The sequence below is a fragment of the Narcine bancroftii genome, chromosome 7 (genome assembly GCF_036971445.1).
Source record: "Narcine bancroftii isolate sNarBan1 chromosome 7, sNarBan1.hap1, whole genome shotgun sequence".
Classification (NCBI taxonomy): Eukaryota; Metazoa; Chordata; class Chondrichthyes; order Torpediniformes; family Narcinidae; genus Narcine; species Narcine bancroftii.
Window position 1 is genome coordinate 87,396,013 of NC_091475.1, and position 12,072 is coordinate 87,408,084.

Consider the following 12,072-nt stretch of genomic DNA (forward strand, 5'->3'; position numbering starts at 1 on the left):
CACAGTTACTGTGAACACTTGACTTTAAACTTTGTCCCATGAAGATTTTATTCTTTTCTCGCAATTCGTCCACCTCTGTCACAGCTGCTGCCAGGTTGAGGTCTTCCATACCTGATCACCTGAGATGTCCTCCTCATCAAATAACATGTCGTCCATTCCACTGCCACTAACTTGGCACTCATCCACATATCCTCCATTTCCCGGACATCTGACCTGGTCCCCTCTGCTACAGATGCAACCCGGACAGGATTCTCCCTGTCTTTACCTACCGTCCCACCTGCCTCCATAGCCAACATATCATCCTCCGCAATTTCTGCCACCAAGAACATGATCTCACCACCAAGCACATCCTCCTCCTCCACTTTCAACAGGGACTGCTCCCTCCATAACTCATTCATCTATTAATTCGTTCCCACCAATCGCCCCCTTGGTAACTACCCCTGTGACCAGAAGAAATTGTATAATTATGCCCACACCTCTTCCCTTTCCACAGTTCGGGACCCCAAACAGCCTTTCCAAGTGAAGCATAACTTTACTCGTTTATTGGTAGGTGGCTGTGTATGGTGCTCCTATTGTGGCCTCCTCTACATTGGAGACACTGGGTGCAGACTGGAAGATCACTTCATTGAACATCTTTACTCTGTCCACTGTCATAGTTGGAATCTCCCTGTGGTAACACCATTTCAATTCCCTATCCCCATTACCATGCCAACGTTCTTTTCCATGGACTTATGCACTGCCAAATTGAGACTACCTGCAAATTTGAAGGAACAGCACATGATGTTCTGTTTTGGCACTCTCCATCCAGATTGAATTAACATCAACTTCTCTGGGTTCCATTAGGCATCCCCGCCCACTCCGTCTCTCTCTCTTTCCCTATCCCTCTGCCTCTTTTTCTTCAGCTCTGTATTCACAAAGCCACCCCCTCCCTCAATCAAATCTCAGCTTATCACTCTTATGTATGTTCATCTATGACCTCTTGCCTGTGCTCCTCCCCCCTTCTCCCCTCACTATTTTATTCAGAAGACTGGCTGTTTTTTGCCTTGACGTTGACGACGGGCTCAGGCAATTGCATCACTTCATGTTGCACCAAAACAAAAGTATGAATCACAAAGAAAAACTGGTGTCTGGTTTTCAGACTGTTGTACATTTACAGCACTGTGTGTGCAAGAGAAATAATTTCACACACCAGGGAGAGTGCATGCATGCAATTGGTTTCCTTCTATGGATGTTAAGAGGCCTGCTGAGTTTTTTCTTGTTTCACTTGAAAGAAATATTATTTTTTAACATTCAAGATTGAATTTATTGTAATAGTAATCTTCTTTGGCTTGGCTTCGCGGATGAAGATTTATGGAAGGGTAATGTCCACGTCAGCTGCAGGCTCGTTTGAAGCTGACAAGTCCAATACGGGACAGGCAGACACGGTTGCAGCGGTTGCAAGGGAAAATTGGTTGGTTGGGGTTGGGTGTTGGTTTTTTCCTGCTTTGTCTTTTGTCAGTGAGGTTGGCTCTGTGGTCTTCTTCAAAGGAGGTTGCTGACCACCGAACTGTGAGGTGCCAAGATGCACGGTTGGAGGCGATATCAGCCCACTGGTGGTGGTCAATGTAGAAGGCACAAAGAGATTTCTTTAAGCAGTCCTTGTACCTCTTCTTTGGTGCACCTCTGTCTCAGTGGCCAGAGGAGAGCTCGCCATAGAACACGATCTTGGGAAGGCGATGGTCCTCCATTCTGGAGACGTGACCTACCCAGCGCAGTTGGATCTTCAGCAGCATGGATTCGATGCTGTCGGCCTCTGCCATCTCGAGTACTTCGATGTTGGTGATGAAGTCGCTCCAATGAATGTTGAGGATGGAGCGGAAACAACGCTGGTAAAACAGTATCATATTACATGATTTTTTTTGCCTACTGCAAGGCAGACAGATTCACCACCAGTAGAAATTGCCTAAGTTTCTCTTACAGACTTACAGTCAGAGAGAGAGAAGCACTGGCCCCTCATCTGCAGATCGCCCTCACTGGTCGGTGTCCGTGGTCACCGCCCCTGTGGTCATCTCCTCTGCTTCTCCTTCTCAGATAATGCATGATCTTCCCTTCCTCTGGTTCCCTGCTCCAGTCTTCAACTTACCCGGAATCTGCAGCCCCTTGTGGCTGCTGTTGATGAATAGCTGCCACCATCTTGGGAGCAGACCTGCGGTCGCGGGATTTCAACTAAAACGATCATCGGCTCCCACAAAGGGCCATTCAAAGCTACTGCAGCTCTGGCAGCACTGCCATCTTCTATCATTTATAGTGGCCTTCTTGGTTAGAGTATACTAAACTGACATTATAGTATGTTACATTGTGATTTACATGATCAGCTGTAAGCAAAGATAATTGTTTTATTCAAAGTAAGTCTGAGGATTTTCGCTCCTCTCTCACCAACTGCATGTGACTAGTTCTGTAATAAATATGCTACAGTTATTACCAATTAGCCTGTCTTGATTGAGAAATCAATCAAAATATCTATCACATGACTTACTATACCTGTTGAAAGAACAAATTTATCAGAATTGGCGGGTACGTGGGGCTGAGACTTTTTTTCTGGGGCTTAGGAGGGTGAGGGGGGAACTGATAGAGGTTTATAAAATCATGAGGTGCATTGATGAGGTTAATAGTCTCATTTTTTTCCCCCACCCCCCGCCCCAGGAAAAAGGAGTCCAAAACTAAAAAGCATAAATTTAAAGTGACCATGGAAGATTGAAACGACTCTTTTTTTTCCTGCAGAGGGTAATTGGTATGTGGAATGAGCTGTCAGATGATCTGGTAGAGGCAGATGCAATTGAAACAATTAAGAGATATTTAAGCATCCACATGAATTGCAGGGGACTGGCTCTAGCTCAGGTAGTCAACTTGATCAGAATGGACCTGTTTCCATTCTGTAAATCTCTGGCTCTAAATGCAAGAAATGACACTATAAATAATGTTTCTAGACTTTCCAATTTATACCTTTGGCTTTTTTGATTGGACAATTGATTGCTTGTGGCAACATTGAGGCTTTGATGGGTTCCTGCCTTCCAGGGCTCCAACCATGGTGAATGAATGCAATTCCAAGTCCATAACTCCCCTTTAGTGCCTCATTTTGATAGTCTCAACAACTTCTTTAAGCCACTAATCATTTATATCATTACATCACAAACATTATCATGATTTGTGGAAAATAATCAAAGCAAAAAAACCTAACAGTTAGGAATAGTTTGATATAATTGTTTAAGAGATGATGTGAGTGAGGGAAAGGAAAGGAAGATTTAGAGTTATTTGATTTACAAAGTTCAAAGTCGCAGGCTCAGACAATTGGACTCCGCAGAGAGAAGATTGGAAGAAAGGCAGAAAGCAATTAAAAGATGCAATTGCATAAAACCTCAATTCTATTTTTACCCATGCTGCATGTGGTCAGGTTCCAAGCCAACCTTTATCAAAACTTGGAAAGGAAATTTCATTTTTGATTTCGCTGGAGGAAGCCAATTACATCACTTCGTGTCACAATAAAACAAAAGCATGAATAATAAAGAAAAAACTGGTGTCTGGTTTTAAACCTGTTGTTGTACAGTTACAGCCCTGTGTGCACAAAGAAATAATTTCACAAACCAGGGAAAGTGAGGTGTATGTAATTGGTTTCACATGATATAGGAGTTCTGAGAGCTGTTCATTCAACTCTGGATAGTATTATAGTTTATCTGCTTTGTACATACACTTACATACTATAACCTAGATAAGCAAATTATAGATGACTATATTAAGTTCAGAATGTTAAAACAAATTTAAACAATTATAGTTGAAAAATTAAGTGCTCTAAAAGCCTGAGGCAGTAAGATTGTTGCTTGTTGTTACCATACATCGAGATACCAGTTTCCCATCGTTATCACCCCAATAAAGGCACCAGGTTCTACAAGTCGATAGGATACAATAGGATAGTGTAATGGTGATTAAGTTGTTGGACTGGCAGACAGAGTTCTTGTTTATTTTTGGCTGGTACAGTGCAGCAAAAGCAAAATAGGACCCATTCCTTTCAATATGCTCGACCATTCAACATGACCACAGTTGATCATCTACTTTAGTTACCTTTCTTGCTTGCTTATAATATTAAAGCATATAAATATTTCCTTCTGAGTATTGATAATATATGTCGCCTCTGCCTTCTGTAGTGGAGGATGCACAGGTTCACCATGGTTTGCAGAACAATGTTTCTCACTATCTTTGGATCAAAGGCTCTGACCCTTTGTGCTGGCCTTCCCATCCATCATGAAAATCCTCCCTCTATCTAATAGATTGGAATTTTACAGATTTCTACCAGATCCCCTCTATTCCTTTGAAACTCTGGTGAATTTAATGTCCACCCTGCTACCGCAAGAATCATTCCAATAAAATTAACTTGCATTATTTCCATGACAATAATTGTCATTAAGAAGAAAAGCAAAACTTGGCATCAGATTCTGAATGGGCCCCACCAAAGCCTTTCAGTGTTTCAGCAAGCAACTCCTACACTGGTGATCTAATTTTCCTGTGATGTAGGCTAATGTACCATTTTGCCTTCCTAACTGCGTGAATACCCACAACTGGTTGCATCTGGTGCAAAGTCTCAACCCAAAATATTGATTAAACCTGTTCCTCCATAGATATGTCTTGACCCACTGAGTTCCTAAATGAACCCACAGGCCCCCCCCCCCCCCCCCCCCCACCAACAGTGCATTTCGAACAGTGGGAGGAAACCGGAGCCGCCGGGGAAGACCCACACAGACACGGAGAGAACATACACACTCCTGACGGACTCCTTTAGCAGCTTGTGAGGTATTATAAGATTAATTCCCATCATGAGATCAGGGGACAAAGTCACAGCATCAGGGCTCAACTGCTTGAGATTTTTTTTGAGGATATTTGTAATTCTCTACCTAAGAGGGTTATGCAAGCTGGGTTTATATGAGATAAATTGCAGCCTACAGGTTCAGATATTCATGGGATAAAAAAAATAGAGATGAGGCCAAATAGACATCAGCCATGATATCACCTGGCAAGCAGGCTTAGAAGCCCTCATGACATGTTCATCCTTGTATTTCACATTGTTTCTGAATCAATATAAAACACAATTAATTAACTAAATCCACCAAATGCAATGAACCAATTAATACCTTCATTAATTTTGTATTCCTCCTGACTGCATGGCTTTCACTATCTGGTGGCGAAGGTTAATCTGTTTTGTAATTTGGAACATTTAACTTCATGTTTCATTTGTGAAGATCTTCCTTAGAAATTAAATGCTTGATATTAATGAAATAAGGATAACGAGGATGGCATGTTAAATTCATCTTTTTAAAGCAACCCCAATCCTGATGCATACCTGCTACAGAGAAACCTGGAGAGGAATTTTAAATCCGAGAAGTGGAGAAAAAGGATGAGAGGATCGGAATAGAAATTGAAAATCAGAATCCAAGGCTAATTTAACAAATGCATCTTGGTGGCCAGATGTACATAACCTGTCATTCTGAATATTTTACCGAAAATATGCACTCCAAATTTCAACTCCATTTTGGACTTCATGTCAGTTGGAATGAAAGTGAAAGTGAGAAGTAGTACAGAACAATTTGCTTGATGCGAACCTTTGTATGGTCTACCCATCTTTGTCCAATATGTTATGGTTATAGTGAGGACCAACGTTGGAACATCTTAACCCCATCTATTGATTGAGGGAGGGGAGAGTGAAGGTAGAGATAGAGGGTAGTGGGTGATAGGTGGAAACAGGTAAGGGAGAGATGATGGGCAGGTGGAGCGAGGGAATAAGAAAGATGAATCGAGAAGAAAGGAAACACACTGGTAGATATGAATGTGGGTGATGGCAGATGGAGGAAAGAGAAGAGTCTCAGCAATGGAAGGGGTAGCACAGTGATTGGTGGAGGTATGTAAAAACCACAAAGAGGGACCCTCAATAAAGGGTCTTCTCCTTAAACTTTGACTGACCAGTTCTATCCATGGATGCTGAAAGACCCTGCTGTTTTTCTAGAGGGAGAGAGAGCTGTGTGGACAGGTGAGAGTGGAAAAGGGACACAGGGTGTTGGTTACATGAAATTAGGAAGTTCAATGGGTTGCCTGCTGCCCAAGCAGAATATAGGCCACCTGTGGTTATGTGCACTCAACTTATGGATATTCCTACATGCGATCATAATATCGATAGATTCAAACCTTCAATGCACGTTTTTCCAATGAATCACAGAAGTAGATTCCTCTCTCTCTCTCTCTCTCTCTACTTCGAGTAATTGTTCTTTCTTAATCAGCCTTGTGCGCCATGTTCATTGCAAGACTGTGGAAGTATGGTACTAAATTGAGTAATTTTTATGTATTATCCAATTTACTGATAAAATTGCTGGCCGTAGAAATGGAACCCATTTACTTCCTGGGATGGCCATGATGAGGTATTGTTCTTCTGGTTTACATTTGACCTCACAAAAAGCAGGAGGACAAGCTCACCATCATTATCTGCATCTGGAACAAGACCAGGAAAATAACATTGCAATGGATAATTGTTGTACACAGTTCAACTGAGGTTGGGCATATTACGTAATTTATTTTGTAACCTTCCACCCACTCAGTATCACGCGAATAAATTAAATGTGTAATTTAATGAAGTAGCATGTTTAGGCTTGACACAACCTGTTCCATTGAAATAATTTTTGAAGTGATTTAATAGTCCACTATTTGCACATTATCAACAGTAGTTCTGTTGTTTCACTCATCAATAACAGGATTATTTATTTGCTCAGCGTTCTATTCATCGAAGATCATTACAAGAGTCTTTTCAGGAAAGCTTGTTGGATATGTTATTGGTCTATTATTATTGGTCTATTGTTATTGATTATTGGTCTATTGTTATTGGTTATTGGTCTATTGTTATTGGCCTATTGTTATTAGTTATTGGTCTATTGTTATTGGTTATTGTTATTGGTATAATGTGAATTGGTCTATTGTTATTGGTTATTGTTATTGGTCTATTGTTATTGGTCTATTGTTATTGGTCTATTGTTATTGGTCTATTGTTAATTGGTCTATTGTATTTGGTTATTGGTCTATTGTTATTGGTCTATTGTTATTGGTCTATTGTTAATTGGTCTATTGTATTTGGTTATTGGTCTATTGTTATTGGTCTATTGGTTATTGGTCAGTGCCAACCGCTCAGTCCAAGATTCCGCCCTGCTCCAGCTCCCTCAACAGCCCCTAAGGCTAGAGCTGGATGAGGTTCCCACCCTGGATGAGACATATAAGGCAATCGAACAACTGAAAAGTGGCAAAGCAGCAGGTATGGATGGAATCCCCCCAGAAGTCTGGAAGGCTGGCGGAAAAACTCTGCATGCCAAACTGCATGAGTTTTTCAAGCTTTGTTGGGACCAAGGTAAACTGCCTCAGGATCTTCGTGATGCCACCATCATCACCCTGTACAAAAACAAAGGCGAGAAATCAGACTGCTCAAACTACAGGGGAATCACGTTGCTCTCCATTGCAGGCAAAATCTTCGCTAGGATTCTACTAAATAGAATAATACCTAGTGTCGCCGAGAATATTCTCCCAGAATCACAGTGCGGCTTTCGCGCAAACAGAGGAACTACTGACATGGTCTTTGCCCTCAGACAGCTCCAAGAAAAGTGCAGAGAACAAAACAAAGGACTCTACATCACCTTTGTTGACCTCACCAAAGCCTTCGACACCGTGAGCAGGAAAGGGCTTTGGCAAATACTAGAGCGCATCGGATGTCCCCCAAAGTTCCTCAACATGATTATCCAACTGCACGAAAACAAACAAGGTCGGGTCAGATACAGCAATGAGCTCTCTGAACCCTTCTCCATTAACAATGGCGTGAAGCAAGGCTGTGTTCTCGCACCAACCCTCTTTTCAATCTTCTTCAGCATGATGCTGAACCAAGCCATGAAAGACCCCAACAATGAAGACGCTGTTTACATCCGGTACCGCACGGATGGCAGTCTCTTCAATCTGAGGCGCCTGCAAGCTCACACCAAGACACAAGAGAAACTTGTCCGTGAACTACTCTTTGCAGACGATGCCGCTTTAGTTGCCCATTCAGAGCCAGCTCTTCAGCGCTTGACGTCCTGCTTTGCAGAAACTGCCAAAATGTTTGGCCTGGAAGTCAGCCTGAAGAAAACTGAGGTCCTCCATCAGCCAGCTCCCCACCATGATTACCAGCCCCCCCACATCTCCATCGGGCACACAAAACTCAAAACGGTCAACCAGTTTACCTATCTCGGCTGCACCATTTCATCAGATGCAAGGATCGACAATGAGATAGACAACAGACCCGCCAAGGCAAATAGCGCCTTTGGAAGACTACACAAAAGAGTCTGGAAAAACAACCAACTGAAAAACCTCACAAAGATAAGCGTATACAGAGCCATTGTCATACCCACACTCCTGTTCGGCTCCGAATCATGGGTCCTCTACCGGCACCACCTACGGCTCCTAGAACGCTTCCACCAGCGTTGTCTCCGCTCCATCCTCAACATCCATTGGAGCGCTTACATCCCTAACGTCGAAGTACTCGAGATGGCAGAGGTCGACAGCATCGAGTCCACGCTGCTGAAGATCCAGCTGCGCTGGATGGGTCACGTCTCCAGAATGGAGGACCATCGCCTTCCCAAGATCGTGTTATATGGCGAGCTCTCCACTGGCCACCGTGACAGAGATGCACCAAAGAAAAGGTACAAGGACTGCCTAAAGAAATCTCTTGGTGCCTGCCACATTGACCACCGCCAGTGGGCTGATAACGCCTCAAACCGTGCATCTTGGCGCCTCACAGTTTGGCGGGCAGCAACCTCCTTTGAAAAAGACCGCAGAGCCCACCTCACTGACAAAAGGCAAAGGAGGAAAAACCCAACACCCAACCCCAACCAACCAATTTTCCCCTGCAACCGCTGCAATCGTGTCTGCCTGTCCCGCATCGGACTTGTCAGCCACAAACGAGCCTGCAGCTGACGTGGACTTTTTACCCTCTCCATAAATCTTCGTCCGCGAAGCCAAGCCAAAGATTGGTTATTGGTCTATTGTTATTGTTATTGGTCTATATGTTATTGGTCTATTGATTCAAGTGTGATGTATAAACATGCAATGGGGAAAACACTTAGAAACCTTAGGAATACTTTGCATTCAGCAAGTTTCAATAACCCTTTACACTTGTTATTGGTCTATTGTTATTGATTATTGGTCTATTGGTTATTGGTTATAGTTATTGGTCTATATGTTATTAGTCTATTGATTCAAGTGTGATGTATGAACATGCAATGGGGAAAAAAACACTTAGGAACACTTTGCATTCAGCAAGCTTCAATAACCCTTTACATTTGTTATTGGTCTATTGTTATTGGTTATTGGTCTATTGGTTATTGGTTATAGTTATTGGTCTATATGTTATTAGTCTATTGATTCAAGTGTGATGTATGAACATGCAATGGGGAAAAAAACACTTAGGAACACTTTGCATTCAGCAAGCTTCAATAACCCTTTACATTTGTTACCAGTGTTCTTGCACAGCAGTGAATCGAAACTTGGAAGACATAGTAGTGAATGCAACTTTGCCTGTGCTGTCTCTGAGTTCTTGGTCAGATAATAGATTTTTCAAGGTAGAATATAATACAGCATGTTATCATACATGAATGACAGTGTGAATTTAAATGATCAATTTCAAAGAGGTAGCACAAAGGCACAGCTAGTAAACCTTCTCCCTCAAAACACCAGTGACCCAGGTTCAATCCTAACATCTGGTGCTTGCCTGTAGAATTTGCATGTGACCTCATAGGTTACTTCTGGGTTCTCGGTTTTCTCGCATAATCCAAGTTGAGAGGGTTGGCAGGTTAATTGACTGCTGTAAATTGCCTCTCCTGTGTAGTCGAGTGACAGAAAGTGGTGACAGCTGATGAGAATATGGGGAGAATAAAATTTAGGATATGCATAGCAATGGACATTCAATGTCAGCTTCTTTTTATTATCAAGATTTCATTTGCTTGGAAAAGATAGAGCAAATCCTTTATACATTAAGGAATAAACTGAACCAAGATACAAAATAATTTAAATATGCATTTTCAAGATTCAAGATTCCTTTATTGACTTTAGATTTTCACAGATGGACAAAGATAAACCATCAGCAGAAAATGTACGACACTTCTTACAGTCAGAGAAAGAGAAGCAAAAGAGAATCACCTCACAGTCACTGACAGAGTGTGCATGGATTCTCCTCCTGCAGTCTCCGCAGCCACATAGACTTCAGTCCAAATCATCGGCAACTGCCCTCTAGATCCAAACTTACAATATGATCAGGAAGCCTTCAACACCCCTGGCACCCTCACGCATCCCAGTTCTGATACCTGGTACTGTTACAAGCCCAAAGGACCCCAAAACCCAGGCAGCTTTAGACATTCACCAAGACAAGTGGCTTTCAAAACAAAAGTTACTTTTAATCAACTTCAAACATGAAAATTGTAGAGCTCGTCGAAAGAACCAAAGACTTGTTGATCCAAACCAAGGCTTTTATTAGCAAAAGACAGGAGCTCTTCACAGGTGGCCGACCAGTCCGGAATGATCCGACCTGGCTAGGGACACAACCCTTTAAGGCCCAGACAATAGGCGTGGCTTAGCTCTCAGCCAATCGCTGTAAGCACAGTCTAGATACAGTAACTATATACACTATATACATTGGTGATAGATCTGTACTATCACAAAAATAGAATCAAACTTTAACTTAACTCTATTCTTAACTAACCCAAATTAACCCCCTTCTAATTCTAAGCGCATGTGTATGTAATGTATGTGTGTGGATTTAAGAAATACTCTTTGGTTCACATTTCAATCTCACTTCTCCTTATTCCAAGTTCTCTGTTTGCAGGCAATCACCTTACTGTGCACAGAATTTAACATGTATAAAGTTCACCAGGCTTAGTGCCTGAAAGGTAAATGTTTACCACTCAGGAAGGTTTTTGTAGGGATTGTAGAGAGAGATATTTGTTGCTCCAGGATTTCCACAACTGAGGTACCACCACTTGACACCTCAGGGTCTCGCTGATGAAACTAGCTTTCTTCAAGCTACCACAGAGTTCCATTCCTTCCTCTATTTCAAGAGAAACATCAGACAGATAGCACTTCCAGCCATCTACTACTCTGGAACTTGCTTTCATCAGTTTCAAAACAGTTTTCCCTGGATTGCACTTTTCAGTGTCCCACACACTGAATGACTGAGTTGTAAACTCAACTCTCTCTCTCTCTCTCTTCCAAATGAAATTCCAAAGAGAACATGTGACTCGGGTCTTGCAAAACCCCACTTCCTGAGCAAAACAACAGGAGTTCTTTCTTCTGCTCCCATCTGTTGTTAGATAAACAAAATCCAGGTGTGACCTTTCTTTACTGAGCACTTTGCAGACTCAGACTGATAGACAGCATGACTCCAGCAAGACAATGGTCAAGCATTTATGACATCAGTTCAATTAACACCTACTTGTAAGGTGCTTTGCTTACCATTCCAGAGATCCTGCAATATGAATTCTTCATCAAATCAGATATTTTAAAATATGTGTACGTATGTGACCTACTCTAAATCTTATAAATTCTCCCCAAATACTAATATTGTTACAGTACCCCTTCAGCCAGTCTTGAGTCAGTCTCTAGCCTCCATGCAGGCTGTCTTCTGATGACTGCAGTCCACAGTCTGGTGTGAATTATTTGAACAAGTCATCAGAATACATAGACTGCATGGGTTCCTTGGCTCAAGTCACCAACATCCCATTGCCTGTGGGTTCTTCAGCTGCAGAAATCCTCACTGGTCCTCCACTGTGGTCACCGCCCTGTAGGGTCATCTCCTCTGCTTCTTCTGCACCAGCCCCTGCTTCCCCAGAGTCCGCAACCCCTCAAGGCCTTTTGTCATCTTGAGCCCAGTCGCAGGATTTCAAAATAAACCACAGCCAGCTCCTTTAACAGGCCTTTTAAAGTCTGAACAAAGCAGTCATTGGTTGGAGTGGACAGTAAAACCCTGCGGAGAAGTGTTGTGTCCCCTCTCCC

General features: G+C 42.4%; 1 protein-coding gene and 1 long non-coding RNA gene across 5 annotated transcripts in view; one reads left to right on the plus strand and one right to left on the minus strand.

Moving 5' to 3' along the window:
• LOC138739105 (uncharacterized) overlaps positions 1-3,478 on the minus strand; it is a 31,884-nt gene extending 28,406 nt beyond the window's left edge. Inside the window, exon 1 of the long non-coding RNA XR_011342002.1 lies at positions 3,412-3,478. This is a non-coding gene — a long non-coding RNA (uncharacterized lncRNA). The remainder of the gene's footprint in view (positions 1-3,411) is intronic.
• The window catches only part of LOC138739103 (kelch-like protein 1), a 394,023-nt gene that overhangs the window by 334,620 nt on the left and 47,331 nt on the right, over positions 1-12,072 (plus strand). The gene's annotated exons all lie outside the window — the stretch shown is intronic.